At 34.8% G+C, this 17292-nt stretch overlaps 1 protein-coding gene, 1 long non-coding RNA gene and 3 other non-coding genes across 6 annotated transcripts in view; 2 read left to right on the top strand and 3 right to left on the bottom strand.

Annotated features, from left to right (window-relative positions):
- LOC105386672 (alpha-N-acetylgalactosaminidase) overlaps positions 1–11086 on the bottom strand; it is a 54728-nt gene extending 43642 nt beyond the window's left edge. For both annotated transcript variants that reach the window (XM_048625405.1, XM_048625406.1), the window contains exon 1: positions 10922–11086. The gene's annotated coding sequence lies outside the window, so the exon portion shown is untranslated. The remainder of the gene's footprint in view (positions 1–10921) is intronic.
- A 1193-nt stretch (positions 11087–12279) lies between these two features.
- Trnay-gua lies at positions 12280–12368 on the top strand. Its single transcript is given in 2 exon segments — positions 12280–12316; positions 12333–12368. It is a non-coding gene; the product is annotated as a tRNA-Tyr (tRNA).
- Positions 12369–12740: 372 nt separating this feature from the next.
- Trnad-guc lies at positions 12741–12812 on the top strand. The gene has a single exon. It is a non-coding gene; the product is annotated as a tRNA-Asp (tRNA).
- Positions 12813–13274: 462 nt separating this feature from the next.
- On the bottom strand, positions 13275–13348 carry Trnan-guu. The gene has a single exon. It is a non-coding gene; the product is annotated as a tRNA-Asn (tRNA).
- A 2860-nt stretch (positions 13349–16208) lies between these two features.
- LOC125489511 lies at positions 16209–17182 on the bottom strand. Its single transcript, XR_007267056.1, has 2 exons — positions 16842–17182; positions 16209–16644 (listed from the first exon to the last, which is right to left on the bottom strand). It is a non-coding gene; the product is annotated as an uncharacterized LOC125489511 (long non-coding RNA).
- Between the last annotated feature and the right edge of the window lie 110 nt (positions 17183–17292).

The following is a 17292-nucleotide window of genomic DNA, read 5'->3' as shown; positions in this document are numbered from 1 at the left end:
CGCCGTCATAAAGCTAGCCTTTTTGCTTAGCAGTTATTGGGTACTTTTCTCACAGAAACCTTTTCATGGCTCGTGTCGATATCGTGAGTGTAATAAAAAAAACGAGTTTTCGTGAAATTATCAAACCTGTACTAGACCTAGTTCTCTCCTAGAAATTAAGCAACTTTTAGACTAGCTTGTTGTCGGCGTAACTTAAATTAAAACAAACCTAGGCTGCCTAGTTATTGTAGCCATGGGAATCACCCTGTATATCACCACAGACTAACAATACTCCATTTTAGCACCTCATGAATGTAGGACCATGAGAACTATTGTGCTTTTGCAATACTAATGCGAAGAAAAATATAATTAACATGTGTTCCCTTGTCTAGTGTGGTATTTATACAGGGTGGGGTTTGATCAGTGACTGACTCGGAAGAAATGCAAACGACATACTGGACAATAAAGTAATGTTAAAAGTAACTTTATTAGGTCAAAATGTCTCAAATGTCATTTCAAAGAATCTTACGCTGAGTTGCAGAAAGGAACTTTAAGCTAATGTCGGCATTAAATCTATGTCTGTCTCTTTCTGTCCCTATACTGTCAAAGCAAGGCAGGTATAGGTACATTTAAGGTATGATTTTTATCTCAAAGATATCGTTTTTTTCCGTGAACAGAATCAGACTTCTATCAACAGGCATTTACTTCAGTCAATGTTCCAAAAGCCTAATCGTATGCATAATTTTAATAGTAATAAATTACATTTCTAGTTATAGACTTAGGTACTAGACTAGTACATTATAAATTATTTCATAGATATTATTTAACTTTCATTTCATTTAATGTAAGTATTATAATTAATTATTATGAATTAAATAGTAAAATCAAGCTATTTTGAAAACCTAAGCTTAATAAATTGTATTGCTGTAATAGGTTTTTTATAAATAACACCTAAAGAACTGTGAGGAAACTATGTAGTAAAGTTTGTTTAAAAAAATGTAAGTATGATTAAAATAATTTGGGTTTCTTACCTTGCTGAAAGGATTATCTGGACAGATTAGCGTCAGTCGCTGACAACGTATATCAGAAGTTATTGAAGTGCTATAGCTCGCCAGTTACAAACCGGATAATGTTCCGGAGATCCGGCTGTTATACCTATAGCTAGGTACAGTCAGCTGCATAAGTAGCTATACACTTTTGTACCTTGTCAATCTGAAACCGCCTATCCATCCATTGAAATATTGACGATTCGTCAGTTTTGACAAGGTACAAAAGTGTATAACGACTTATGCAGCTGACCGTACATAAAGAGATTGATATTACATAACCTGACATAATACAGGGTGTTTTAAAGTGGTATAGAAAACCAAAAAGAGGTAAATGAGGAGGTCATCTGAACAACTTTTGTACTACATCATCATCATCATCATCATCAACCAATAATCATCCACTGCTGGACATAGGCCTCTCCCAAGGAGCGCCACAACACTCTGTCCTCGGCCTTCCTCATGCAACCATTACCCGCCACCCGCCTAAGTTTTGTACTACGATTTTGAAAATTCCTTATTTGCTTTGCTTGTCGTATAGTTTCATTATTGTATGTGATCCCATCCTTTCATACATTCTGCAACATTTGTTTGCACTAATCCTAATCCTATCCTAACTAATATTATAAATGCGAAAGTAAGTGTGTCTGTCTGTCTGTTACGTTTTCACGCCTAAACTACTGAACGGATTTCCGGATGAAATTGGTGTACATATGGTCTAGACTCTGAGAAAGAACATAGGCTACTTTTTATCCCGGAATTCCCACGGGAAAGCTTTTTATGGCGAAGCGAAGCGCGGGGGAACAGCTAGTTATTTATATTTTTGTTAAAGGTCGTTAAAGTCATTATCATCATTCATATCACCTTGGCGTAACATTATTCTGGTAACTCGATAACACTCCCAGAGCAATTACACACTTATTGTTACGTAGCACAGGGGTCAATGCTGGCTGTAATTGCGCATGTGAAGATATCCCATCTTATACATACTCGTATGAGTATAATTATAAAGTAAGTAAGTCGAATAAAACCACACAAACATATAATTATGACTAGGGACAACTTGCACAAACATATTAAATCTAGATTTAGTGCTAAAAATTCTCGATTTCAGCCATAAATTTAAAAGGATTGTTGATTTGACACTAAATCTAGATTTAATATGTTTGTGCAAGTTGCCCCTAGTCATAACTAGCTACCTATCTTAATAGATAAAAAAAATCTAGGTCACTGCCGCCGCCGTCGTTTCACAAGGTTCCCAAGAGGCTGGCCGCATTGCCCCGCTGAATAATCTGCATATTCTTTGTCCTAGGTACGTGCCAGCCCTTTGGTCGCCTTTATACATGTCTACACTGTGGTATAAACCAATTATTGGTGATTAAGCATCTCGAATCGATCAATAATCGATCGATCGGCTGACTAGACGCAGCAGCAATTAGCACCGGAAGATACTGATGGCTTATCACTGCATATGCAGGCGCCCTGTTCCGGCTTCTAGTAATACTGGGACCAAAACTGGTAAAGTGTAACTATTATTAAATATGTAGTAGCCAATATCAAAGATTTTTAAATGAATGATAAAATTAACAAGATGGTGTGTCACATAAAACAAAGAAAAACTGATATCTAGATTTTGCAGATGAAAGGTTTTTTGTAAGATCATGTTATTTAACATTTCAAGATGCGTTAGTTACTTATCACAGATAAAAGTAACATAGTATTGTAACTAATCAAAATGTTTACCCGATATACTATTAATGGCAAACGTCAATTAGTTTTATCATCATCAGCCCATATTCGTTCGCTGCTGAACATTGTGTATGCTCTCCTTTTTATTTTTTCCGTTCAAGAGATGCGGTTAGGTTAGTATAACATAATATTTCATCAAACGATGAATTAATTCATGCGTCTATTCCGTTTTGTAACGAACGACTGACAAGTAAGATATGAAGTCTTGACAGGCTGTGAGACGGTAAATTATTTATGTTATAGAGTTGAATGGAGCTTTTTTTAATCGCGATCTTGTTAAATTAAACTTTTTGCTTAAAATAAGAAAACGAATTGGCCCATCCGTACCAGAGGGTAATTAGTAGAATTCATCGAGTAATTTTGTATGAAAATATGAACAGCGCCACTGGCGGTCGGTAGCTGAACTAAAATTTCCCTACAAAATTCATCGAGTAATTTCACGTCACGTTCACGATGAAAATTCATGCTAAGGGGTCAGGTCACATTCGTTCACATATTTGGTATGAGTAGAGTAGAGTGATCCTCCAGTGCCAGCATACAGACACATAGACACACATAGCAATATGCTGAAAATCAACAACCTTAAAAAAGTGTTGAATTAAGGATGTTAAGGCATTTATGTTTTAAATACCTACTTATCTCTACCGACAATCCTATCCTAATCCTAACTAATCCTAACTTGTATATAATATTGTCTGTCTGTCTGTCTGTTACTCTTTCACGCCAAAACTACTGAACGGATTTGAATGAAATTTGGTATACATACGGTCTAGACCCTGGGAAAGAACATAGGCTACTTTTTATCCCGGAATTCCCACGGGAAAACTTTTTAAGGCGAAGCGAAGCGCGCGGGAACAGCTAGTACAATATAATTTTATTGACGGCTAGGTAGGTATATGCTTACTACAAATATATGTCTCAGATTCTGATGAAAAATGCTTAGGTAAATACATTATAATATAAATAAACCGGTCGCTTGAGAAAGCTGCGCTAGCGTGTTGTACATAAGTACAGGTATATACTATATATATATGCTTAGGTCGTATCTATGAGTCCGTTTATTGCCACTTCATACATATTTATAAGTACACACTTAAATAGGCTGTTGCTAACCGGCATCAACAGTACGTCTACAGTCTGTTTTTAATCTCAGATACTAAATTACTGATTCTGAACGTTTTATCAACAGTCGATTGTCTTGCCAATCGACTGTTGATATACCGTTCATCTGACAATTTAGTAAGTATCTGAGATTAAAAAACAGACTTTAGTACAAGTTTGTCGAAAACTATAAGAAAACCTAAACTTATTAAGTTTTTGTAAATTTTAAAACTCGTACTAGAGGCTTCCACAATCGCTTATCATATGGGTCTAAAACTAAAAACAATCTTGTGTTATTCATATACAAAAATACAAAATATACCATAGCCTAAATAGTAAGTTAAACCAGACAAAGATCGCCCCCTAACTAATATGGAACAAGAAAACCATACTTGATAATTTGCTTAGTGATATTTTTCACTGAATTGTAAGGTTTGAACTGACTGAAATAGATCCTTACGGTTCTCAGAACAAAGACCTCCCTTGCCAAACTCACACCACTTCTTTGTTGTCGCGGTTCAAAATCAATCATAATGATAAATTAATCCGATCACGACGTAATATTTCCGTGGCCGGTTCCGCAACGCTTCGTTTTTGCTATGTGAAAGTAAAACGACATCTACGCTTACTTTACTATACTGTGAGTCCGTGTGTTGTAGCTTTACCGTGCGGGTCCGTGGGTTGGCGGGAACATCAAAATAACCTAACCAATGGAAATGTTAAAAACCCCCAACATTCAACACTACAGTTGTCGAAATATAATAGGCCCGTTTGGACAGCTACAAATTTGCTATTTACTCTTGATTTACTTGATGAAATACATAAAAAGACACAAACTCTTGCGTATTATTTAAAGGCCGCAAGAAAAAAGAACTTTTGAAGCACCAAAAGTTACTTATTGTTCAGATTTTTTATGATTTAGATTTGACACCAGCTGTCTTCCTATACATTTTGGAGCTGTCCAAACGGGCCTCTTATATTTCGACGACTGTAAAAGTTGTTTAAGTTTCAAACGTATTCAGTTGTAAATAGGTACCTATAGATGTGGCTCTTAGCCGTATGTACATCGCGATATTAAGATATTTTCTAGTTTGATAACTCTTTGGTCTTTACATATAAACATTGATTACTACCAACGATCCAATACTATTATGATCCTTGATCCTAATCAACTAAGGCTAGGCTAAGACTTTTCAAAACGGCTAAGCCAATTTGAATAAAATAGTATAATAGTTTGGATATATATAATAGTTAAAAAGTAAATAACAATATTAATGCAATAGTTAAAAAGGTAATAACAATATTATTTGTCATTTCAAAAACCAGTCAGTATCAAAACATTGACAGAACTTTATTTTTTGTGGACCGTTGAATTCTTTTGTATGAAAAATGAAAAATGAAAAATGAAAAATGAAAAACGTTTATTAGCCATAAGTAGGTTTACATTTTGGTTCCTGGCTCCCAAACTAGGATACCCTGTGCTATGGGTAGCCAGGCATCTTTCGTGTAAGTACTTAAACTAATAAAATGATTATAACGTACGTGCAGGCTGAGTAAGTAGGTACATTACATTACATAGTAGGTAAGTATTTCATTTTTGTCGCAGACAGAGGTTTTAATATTAATTATAGATAGGTTCTACTTATGTAGGTGTTAGTTTTACATTATGTACCTACTTGCTACTGCTATTAAAATTACTGTTACTTTGGTAAGTATCTAACTAATTAAGTTACAACGTACAGTTTAGGTTAGGTAGGTGCATTAAACTACTTAAATAGGTGTAAGTATAACATGTTTATCGCAAACAGCTTCTTAGGTATTACAAATTGAATTTAAATAAAGTCTACAATACAACTTATTCCACAAGTTGGGTAGGTAGTGAAACATTTCAACATGATACAGAAAAATGTTCGTAATAGCGTAATAGTAATATTTGTGTCTATTGAAAAAGTAATATAATTATTTTCTACTGTATTCTCATTGCATTAAAGAACAATATTGAAGTAAACATCATCCGGCGTGTGTCTACAGCTAGGGTCGTGAAGTATATTTGTTAGTACCACGTGATGGCTTCCAAGCTATGTGAGTGTGCGTGATGGATAGTATATGTGAGTATTGAAGATTAGTGTTGATTTGTGGTGAGTAGTAGTGAGATGTAAGTAAATATTTTAATGATGTTAGTAAGTAATATACTTATATTGTTATACCTATATATTATTATTTTTTTGTTATAATGTTTTTATTTGTTTAGTTATTAAGTAGTGTTATTGGGAAATTGTAATGTTATGGGGGAATCTTCTAATTAAAAAAAAAAAAAAAAATATTTGGTTACAGAATGAGTTCGGTGTCCACATAGTTTTTTTGCAGTAGCCATTTGTACAAAGTCGTTTTACATTTGTGGGTTCTTAAATTGACTATTTGTAGGGTATTGTTAATATTAGTGTAAAGAATAGGGCTCCTAAATTTGTAAAAGTGGCTCGCAAATATTGTTCTTGATTGAGGAACGTGCCAGCGTTCGAATCTGCTTGGCCGATTGGTAATTAAGCGGGTTACTAAAGATGTTTTATGAAATCTTAGGACAGTTCTTTGAATGTAGATTTGTCTGACAGTCAGGACCTTGCTTTCTTGATAAAGTTCAGTTGTTGGAAAGCGGTAAGGCTTGGAGAGAAGAACTATGGAGTAAATGATTGTGTGTTAGATTCATATTAAACAAAGAGAACATTGTACATGATTCTGAACATGTGTTCATATACTACTTAATTTCCAAGTTATATTTCGCTATCGTATTGTCAGAACTTTAATAATGCCTAATATAGAGCAGTGTCATTGCCTAACTGAAATTAAAACTAAATAATAAAGATAGAAATAATACTTAAAGTATACTAATTAAGTACCTAAGACATTCAAAAGTAAGTATAAACTTGTGAAACCATTTTGACTTTGCAAGGTCGCCAATAAAGAAGTTACGATAGCAACAATAAAATTTAGCATACATTTTCGATTATTTAAATTAATTGCAATAGGTAGTAAGGAAAATCCGCATACCTTGCACGAGTGAGTGGACTTGCATTCTATTACTAAAGTCAGTTAGCCAGTGCAATAATGTGTATCGTGGATTGCATTATTTAACAAAATTCTTTAAAAACAAAATTATATTGCACCTTTTCGTTGACCTGGTGCAGCTACCTATGGTTTGTTTTTTAATGTCAGATACTAGTTCATCAACAGTCGATTGTCCCACGATTAAGTGACATATCGTACGTACTATTGGCGGGAAAATCTAGAAATCTATAGTATCTGAGATTAAAAACAGACTTTAGTCATTTTTTTAAATCATTAAATCTAATAGCGTAGACTGTTAAAACGTTTCATAATGTTGTTGTTATTTTTCATAATTTGTATAAGTATAGTTATATTATGCTAATAAATCACTCTTAGATGGAATTATTCAGTTTAATTATTAAATTGCAATTAATAAACTTAGGTATGTAACATAAAATACTGCTAAATGCAATAACGAATCTAACAAGCGACCTTTCATTTAATAAGTTCAAATGGCACTAGATGTGTCCTTGTTGTGCCTTCTCTTATGTATTTTCAGGGTCTCAATAAAGTTACTAAGCTAAACACCAACTTTATTAGTGGAAAAAATACATATTTTATGCACTTAAATATGTATGTTTGTATACTTTTTTACAGGAAGAAAGAAATGTTGTTCAGAATCTGACACCTATTATATTCTAGTTGGTCACAGAGCGCTGACTCCAGTGCCGAGAGCTCTGGGTTCGAATCCCGGCCGAATTAGATTAATATTTGTTTACGGACAGATATTTGTAATCGGGCTAGGACGTTTGTGTGTGTGTCGGTTGAATATGACAAAGTGTTCTAGTTGTTCATACTTTCATGAAGACAGTGTATTTTTAGGGTTCCGTAGCCAAAATGGCAAAAACGGAACCCTTATAGTTTCGTCATGTCCGTCTGTCCGTCTGTCCGTCTGTCCGTCTGTCCGTCTGTCACAGCCGATTTACTCGGAAACTATAAGTACTACAGTGATGAAATTTGATGGGAATATGTGTTGTATGAACCGCTACAAAAATATGACACTAAATAGTAAAAAAAAGAATTGGGGGTGGGGCTAACATGGGCTACATGTAACTGAGGGATGAATTTTTTTTTTTCGATGTACATACCCGTGTGGGGTATCAATGGAAAGGTCTTTTAAAATGATATAAAGTTTTTTAAAAAACATTTTTCTTAAAGTGAACGGTTTTTGAGATATCAGCTCTCAAAGTCGTAAAAAGTATGTCCCCCCCCCTCTATTTTTATAACTACGGGGTATAAAATTCTAAAAAAAATAGAGGTGATGCATGCTAATTAACTCTTTCAACGATTTTTGGTTTGATCAAAGTATCTCTTATAGTTTTTGAGATAGGTTGATTTAACTGTAATATTATATTTGCTGCTACGGAACCCTTTGTGCGCGAGCCCGACTCGCACTTGGCAGGCGCGGATCCACCCATATGGGCAAGATGGGCATGCCCATAACCTAAATTACTTGCCATGTCACACCACGGGATTTCAATATAAGTATATAATAATTTCGTTAGTTTATCACGTTAGTGGCTGTTTCTTATATTTTTATATGGTGGTGATGATTTTGCGTTATGGTAAATATATTTTTCCCCCTCAGAAGCCCAAGTTCTCAAAAACAATATCTTTTAAAGAATTCAAAAACTATAAAAATTTCGGTCATACCAACAGCCTGAGTTTCAGCTTACAGCAAAAGTAACTATTTACGTATACAACGAGACCAGTTTTATCTCAATACGCCAAATAGTTTTTTATGATACAGTTACTTATATACAAAAAAAAACGGCCAAGTGCGAATTGGACTCGCGCACTGAGGGTCCCGTACAAGTCTACTTACCTGAGATAGCTTTCTTTTTAATTTCGTCATATATGTAACTACTAGGTATATCCGTGATTTTTTTGGGTTCCGTATCTCAAAAAGAAAAATGAACCCTTATAGGATTACTTTGTTGTCCGTCCGTCTGTCTGTCTGTCACCACCCTTTTTCTCAGAAACGGGTAAAGATATCAAGCTGATATTTCGCATAGATATACAGCGAATTTACGCCCCCAACAAAGTAGTAAAATTAAATATTGTTTTTTTTTTGGGGTACCTCACACGTAACGTGGGGAAAAATTATTTTTTTCCGTTGTTTTGGCGGTGTGGGGTATCGTTGAATAGGTCTTTCGAAAATATTTTAGGTATGCTCAAACCATTTTTTTATTTAGACCAACCGGTCTAAAAAATATGAAATCACTGAATCAAAAAATTTCTGAATATAAAAAATAGGGGGCGGGGACACAATTGAGTCTTACAAAAATTACCACTTTTTAAATATTTCGTAAATCAATCACTGAATCAAAAAATGGTTTGAGCATACCTATAATATTTTTGAAATACATACCTTATACCATGGAAACAGCGGGGAAAAAAAATTAGTCTCACTGCGAGCTAGGTACCCCAAAAAAATATTTTCAAAATTTTAGTTTAGGGGCCGTCTATTAATCACGTGAGACTACGTATGGAAAACATCACGAAACATCATTCGGTCTCGTTAGACATGAAGTGTATTAATTTTATATATATTTTTGTCAAAAAGCGCTATTTCTGAACCGAAATTTTGAACGGCGCGAAATTTTGAACGATTTGTAGTACCTTGATTGACTCGCAAGAAGAAGCTTTACCAGATGAAAGTCTTGCAACTCCGTGGAACGAAGACAACATGAATTAATTAATTATTCATGAATTTTATCCGAATTCATAAATATTTTCCGAATCAAAACGCCATAATTTTAATATTTTTTCCAGGCAAAAATAGCCTTTATTATAGACTGCCAAAAAAATACACGTGAACCTGGGGGGCAGGGGGGGATGGTCCCAAACCTCACCAAATATCACCAATGGAATGGACAAAAAATTAGAAAAACGACCCCTTACTACTTTGTCAGGACCGTAAATATATATATTGTATATGTATGCGAAATATCACCTGTTTCTCAGAAGAAGGTTGGTCATAGACAGACGGAGAACAATGTGATCCTATAATGGTTCATGACTTTCATCGGTAAAGATCCAGATGACTTCTGAGGAGGAAAAATTGCATTTAGCATAACCATAATATTATTACGATCACCACCAACATACAAAAATATGTATCTGCTGTCTAGGCAAGGCAAAACCATCTTTTTTTGACTTGCCCATCACCTATTTTGAGGTCTGGATCCGCGCCTGGCACTTGGCCGGTTTTTTATTTTCTGATAGGTAACAAAAACACCTGTAAATAACTAGATAAGTTACATGTTAATATAATAAGTTTCACTAAGTAAATATTTACTAAACTATAAAATAAAAGTAACTAGATGATAATGGCTCGGAAATATTCTACCTTTAATAACTAGATTAAAAATATATAACAATAAAAAACTTTAAAACGCAGCTGAAGTGTACATGCTTATTATCTTCGGAGTCAATCTCCGTACGTTGAATGAACAGAGTTCATCCCACGAATAGTAATTTCTTTAGCGATTACGAAATGGACAAAAAGTGTTGCGAAGAAATCGAGACCGCACATCGTCATTAAACCGACACGCCACATCGTGCATCGCGACGGGTTTTTGCAGCCGATCGATCGAATTATCGATCGAATGTTATCATTTACAATTAATTTTTATCTCGAACAAAAGTTATTGGGAAAATGCACTTGAAATTGGTACAGTTTTTCTGGCTTACGTCGTTTTGCATTTTTTTTCTTAACTTATTTAAATGATTATAGTCTTTCAGTTGCGGAAAAATACGTAGTTTCTTAGCTGATTTCATAAATCTTTCTTTTTACAATCTAATATAGCTATTATTTTGTGTATGTAAATTGAGTTAGTAAATCACAAAAACATTTATTAAACTACCTACCATAGAATTTTCTTATAGAAAAACTTTTCAGGAAACAAAATGCACTAACTAATAAATAAATCGCAACTTACCGTCTAGGAAGACAACGGAAATCCGCAGCAGGAATCACGCAAAACCGAATTCAAACACGCTAAAATCCACGAGTCACTTTCCGAACGAACACCGTTCTAAATTTGAAATCCGGAATGGCGCGAGCGGCAGCGTCCCCGGCGAGAAGGCGACTGCGACCATAGACTCTATAGAGCGGCGTTTGCTGCGTGCGTTCCCCCGCGAGAGGGTTACTCTACACTGATCAAAAACGGCAGCAGTCGTTAAGCCTAGAGGTCTTCGGCAGCTTGAAAACATCTGACAGTCGGGTTGACCACTTACCCGACAACTCTCTCAGAACTAGCTGGCTTGAGTTGGGGTCCACCAACCCGCACTAGGCCGGCGTCGTGGACTAGGCCTGAAGCCTTCCTTCATTGGAAGGAGACCCGTGCCCCAGCAGTGGGGACGTGATGGGTCGTATGTACGTATGTGATGTGATATGTGACGACCAAAAACGAACGAACGAGAATTCGTGCAATCGGCACGTTAACACAACTTAGTTTTTCGTCATATCGAGTGACCCCCCAGGTCGCATACCAACCATGAGGCCTTCTTGCTAGCTAACCTCATCCATCACCTTTTTCGCACCAGTGCTTTCCTTTGATAAAAAAGAAAAGTGGCAATGTATCTCTGACTCGCCAGCCAGTAACCTTAAACCTTAAACCTGCTCGGAAAACTCATCTGTCAACTTTTAAAAACCAGTGTTTTGATAAGTTTTAAAACATGAGCGGTTAATTTTCTGGAAATTTGCGACAAGTTCGCTTCCTAGAAAACCGCAGTACGAAACCGGTCAAGAGTCAAGATAGTGAACTCGTAGGGCAACTTAATGTTTCAAGAATTGACGTCCTTGATGATAGAAATGTACCTAGTTTTAATTATATTTTCTTTTTAATAAAAAGTACCTACTTACACAGTTTTTAACTTAGGTACCTACTAAATGATGACATCTGTCAGCTAAGAACATTAAATAATATTTATAACTTAGTACTTATCTGATCAAATGATAAATTTTCCTTGCTGACAGGTCGTCATCAATCCTAATGGGTTAATAACCATATCAATTTGACCTTTCTACTTAACTCTTCTAATATTACAAAAATAATTATTTAATTTAAATATTGTTTCTGAAAGATATTCACTTAAAAAGAATTGAAATAAAATGTCTAATTTATTTTCACTTTGTATAGTAAATCGAAGAGTAAAAGTATTTTTTTAATTTTTTGACCTACATCACATCACAAAAATGCATGCGTATTCCCTATTGCGGTGCATGTTGTCGGTCGTCATAACTATAATTTAAGTGTAATAGATAATATACTAAAATTTCGCGTGACAACTTCAACCTTCGATAGCTCAGTTGGTAGAGCGGTGGACTGTAGAGGTTATGATATAGACATCCATAGGTCGCTGGTTCAAATCCGGCTCGAAGGAATCACTTCTTTTTATTTTTTCATAATAATAATTAGGTCTATAGTTTTTAAGCCTGGAAGCCTCGTCATTGTGATAAAGTTATAGTCCAAATATGTATAACTTATTATATTTAATATATTAATCATTTTTATTCTTTTTTAGTTGGTAAATAAAAAAGCTAAGAACTAAAACAGAAATTAAGCGACTTACCTACTTATATCTAAACACCTACAACATCTCAGTATAAAGACTGTCGAGTCGAGGTCCCAGCAGGGCGGCAGGGTGCCCAACTGACTGCCCATGGCTGGTCTCTTTGTATAGAGTTCAATCTTTCTTATCCATATTATTTAAGTTAACACCAAATAATGAATAATTTCGCACTATCTTTCAACATCTTCGGTAGTATAGTGGTCAGTATCCCCGCCTGTCACGCGGGAGACCGGGGTTCGATTCCCCGCCGGAGAGAATCTTTTTTTATTTTTTATTTTCAATAACGCTTATAGTTGCGATCATTAAATAATTAGAAGATAGAAGATAATTCTTATAACATTTAGTTTAAAAATTAATCTTAATATTATTATAGCTAAATGTGATTTTATTTGTTTAATATTGTATTTATGCTGTGCAAAAACTAAATGACATCATTCTTATACATATTACTATAGCTAAATAATAAACACTAAACTAGAAATTAAACGCTAAATTAACTCTTTCTACATATAATAATAATATTGTGTGTGTGTGTGTGTGTTTTTATAAAACTCTATTTCATATTTACAAAAGATCAATAAGGGCTATTACCAGCTATTACGATATAGGTGAAGTTCCTACTGATCGATATTCTAAATTAAATGTAGCGTTTGGTAGCAATGGTACCTACCTAGTCATGAAAATAATTATTATGGCCATTATAAAAGGCAAAAGAAACGCCCCCGGGTGGGCTCGAACCACCAACCTTTCGGTTAACAGCCGAACGCGCTAGCCAATTGCGCCACGGAGGCAGATGCTCACCGATGCAAATAATGCGTATAAAACCAAAGTCATTCATCGAACACTTTTGATTAACGTCACGCTTCGTCATTGTGCAATGTTGCGGGGATACACGAATCTTGCGATTTTTTTAAACGCTTGCTCTTTCTCTTACGTACCTACTCTCCATTTAAGAATCGCAATCTACAATCATATTTTTTAACTTCCAAGGTGGATCCGCTGCAGCTTTTATCAAATAATCAAAATTGAATATTTATTTAGTACTTATCATCATAAGCGTATTTTTTTATGTCACCTAGCGGTACACTTGCTGCATTACCTCAACGGTTACAAACTCACGCACTTTTACCTGCTCCTACTACTTAATACCTATGTCAAAACTCGCACTACGCATGCAGATTTTGTTGCAATACCAACACACCACAACACAACCCAAAGAAGTCAATTTACCCAAAGGTCAGTGTAGCATTTGTTCTGCCAACTATCAATGATCAGCTGTTACGCTTATTCACGACCTCAAGCCTCGGGTCGCTAACATATCACGATCGGTCCATATACCGACCGACCTACTAGCTATGGTAACTTTGCCCCGAGGTATGAAAATGACTCTGGTGGCTGTTATCGGAACTATTCCCTAAGTGTTGCGTAGATAGTAGCGCCGTAGACTATAAGTCTATGGCGCTACCCATTTTATAGGAAGAATAAAAAAAAGTAGGATAGATTCCTTCAAGACGACTTGCAAAAGGTAATGATTGGATGCGGATAGCTATAGATCGCATCCAGTGGCGTGCTTTGGTAGAGGCCTACGTCCAACAGTGGACTGCAACTGCAACAGAAGAAGATACAAAGAATATTAAATTGTAGGCTGTATAGTATTGTTATTGTACCTGTAACTTAATAGCTAAGCTAATATAAGTAACTCTTTTATCCACCAACAAAGATTGGCTGGAAGAAATTGCTTTTTGGCAATAAGCCCGCCATTGTATGCTTTTACTGTGTTTTTCAATTGTTATGTATTTATATTTCTGTGTACAATAAAGTGTTAAAAATAAAATAAAAAATTAGAAACGGACGAAATTAAACGTATTATAACTACCTAACTACTCACTTAATTTTCTCTATGCATTATTTTATTATTATCGGAGCTCAGACAAGAATTAATATAATCCTATAAAATCTGATAATTACATTTATGTAGGTATATGTAGTTTATTATATGATATATATGATTGTTATGGGTATATAAGTATAATTTCACGTAAATATATTGTTTAGTTTGTAGGTATTTATAGTTAATTAATACATTCTTTAGTACACTTGACCCTATCTGAACATAAATATTCTTCCACCTAAAGGTTGTCTTGAAAAAATCGCTTTTAGTGATAAGACCGCCTTTTTTGTACCTATGTGTTTATATCATCATAAAAAATCAGAATCCACAATTTATGCCGGAAAGTAGGAAGTGAGACCTCACATATAGCGGTTCTGTACCAGGCTTTGGGGCAGAACACTAGACAAGCCTATACCGCACTGGACGCAGTTAGGGTTTCGTTTTTCCCGACCTTTTTCTGTTCCCGGGAAACGGGATTTTTTTTCAAGATTTCCCGGGAATTCCCGGGAAACGGGAATTTATTTTAAATTTAAAGTTTTGCTATTATCGGGTATTAAAAGTCTATTAAAACACTTACAATTTAATCAAATATACTTTTATCACTCGTATAGGTAGAAAAAAGCAACAGTCAGATAAATTAACAACCAAAATTATAATTATTTGTTTTACATGCCAAATCATTTGTTTTTTTTAATTGTAAATTAAACAATAACCAGTTAGAAAATAATATTATTATGACATATAATTAAAATAGAAAATTTATTATTTTACATATATTTAATTACATATATTTAAAACATATTCATTCAACAATTTATCGCTCAACCTACTTCTTATTTTGGTTTTTTCTATGCGTTAGTAATTTTATAAAAAAATATAAAAGCGGAAATAAAACGGGGACATAAAATAAAAATATGACAGGCGTCACACTAGCGTTAGCTTTTACAAACTCTTTGGTCACATATGTAAAAGCCCATCAATTGTTTGGTTTTCAAAATATGAAAATATTGAATCAGGAAGAGGTGAAACAAGGTGATGTAGATGAGTCATTTATCTTTGCAATGCAGCTGCGCGAAAACAATAACACGTATGATTTTCCAATAATTTACAACAAAACCGAGTTTCTGATAGTAGACGACAAGCCTGCCGATAATTTTTTTTGGTTCAAGGTAAGAGAAACAGATAAATAAAGATGAAAATATAGCATAGAATCGATTAAAAACCAAACCCGGGAATTCCCGGGAATGCTATTTTTTTTCCCGGTTTCGGGAAGGACAAATTTCCCGGGAATTCCCGGGAACGGGAATTCCCGGGAAGACGGGAACGAAACCCTAGCAGTTCAAGATAAAAATAACTTGTCCCAAAAACTCGAAGACCTTAAGTGCATTATAAGTGAAGCCCCAAAAACTCATCCCGGAACCTCCACTTTCGCCGATATCCTGAAAAAAGGCCCATTGCCCCATATCCAGCCCGACCACTCAAGTTCCATAGCTATCTACCCTAGTGACAGAAATAAATCAAGTGAAGACACTAAATCTCTAGTCCAGACAATTATTAGCCCCAATGACATGAAGCTGCATGTCACGGGGTTACGAAAGACGAGAAATGGAGGTGTCATCATCAGCACTGACACGAAGGAGGATATCGAGAAGTTCCCTTAATCAAATGGATGTTTTTTTTTGATAAAAATGTAAACCATGTATGGTTTTTAGGTAAGTTGGGTCCGTAGATTACGAAAAAAATGTTTTAAATTTTTTTTAGTGGGGGGAAAGGGGGGTTTTGCTATGGGAAATAATTTCCCACTATTCGTGATTGCTAAGCAAAATAATATCAAGTGGGAAACTATTTCCCACTATCCGGTGCAGATCACAAATTTTAATTAATATTTACTACAGTTTCTATACAAGCTAGTTGCCGCTACTTTGCTTGTTTTTTTATAAATATTTTTTTGTTTTAGAAAAAAAACTATAAAATGATACAATAGTATTAAGAACAATATTTTAATAAGGAAATATGCAGTCGTTAAGTTGTTTGAGGTAACTATCGGAAGGAGAATTAATACTGTTGACATAGCATGAGTCGTCTTCCGAATCTGTGTTTGATAAATCAGAAATGTCAGCTATGTTTTCGACAGTCTCTTCTAAATTCTTCGTAGTAAGCAATATTACGTTTCTTTTTAATAATTGTTTCAAAATGCTGCAAATAAATAAGAAGAATCTGGAGTAGTAAACCGCTTATACTTATCAAAAACCATACATATTAGTTCGTTCAATAAAGTAACATTATATTTTATGTATAGATAAATTTAGTATATTTTTACTGCAGGAACAAACAGTGGGAAATAATTTCTCACTTAATTGAACCTACGAAAAAGCAAGAAACACCAGTTTTACCGTGCCAATCACCATAAAATCCATTTGTAAAACAAGTTAAGTTTACAATAGTATTGTGGTTAGGTACTTAGCAGATTTTTTTCTCCAAAAATTTTGAAATATCGACACGAGAACCGGTTTTTGACACAGAAAAATTGAAATCGTGATTTTGACATTGACGTACGATGACAGCTTGCGGTTTTTTTTAAAGTGATGGCATTAATAAAATTTAAAACTTAATCAAGATTATTTTGTTTCTAATGTTGATATTGATCAGAGTAACCAGTACAAAAATAAAAATATTTTTTTCGATTCAGACCAAGTGGGAAATAATTTCCCTATATTTGATTAAGGGTTAAAACAGTCGAAGCAGTTGGAGACCTCTGGTCTTACCATCGATGAGCCCCATAAACGCAAACCCAGAGTTGCTATCATAGGAGTTCCTGTGAAGATGCAGGACTCAGACGTCTTC

This window comes from Plutella xylostella, chromosome 14 (genome assembly GCF_932276165.1).
Source record: "Plutella xylostella chromosome 14, ilPluXylo3.1, whole genome shotgun sequence".
NCBI classification, from domain to species: Eukaryota; Metazoa; Arthropoda; class Insecta; order Lepidoptera; family Plutellidae; genus Plutella; species Plutella xylostella.
The sequence above is the reverse complement of the archived record's forward strand: the minus strand, read 5'-3'. Positions and strand labels throughout refer to the sequence as shown.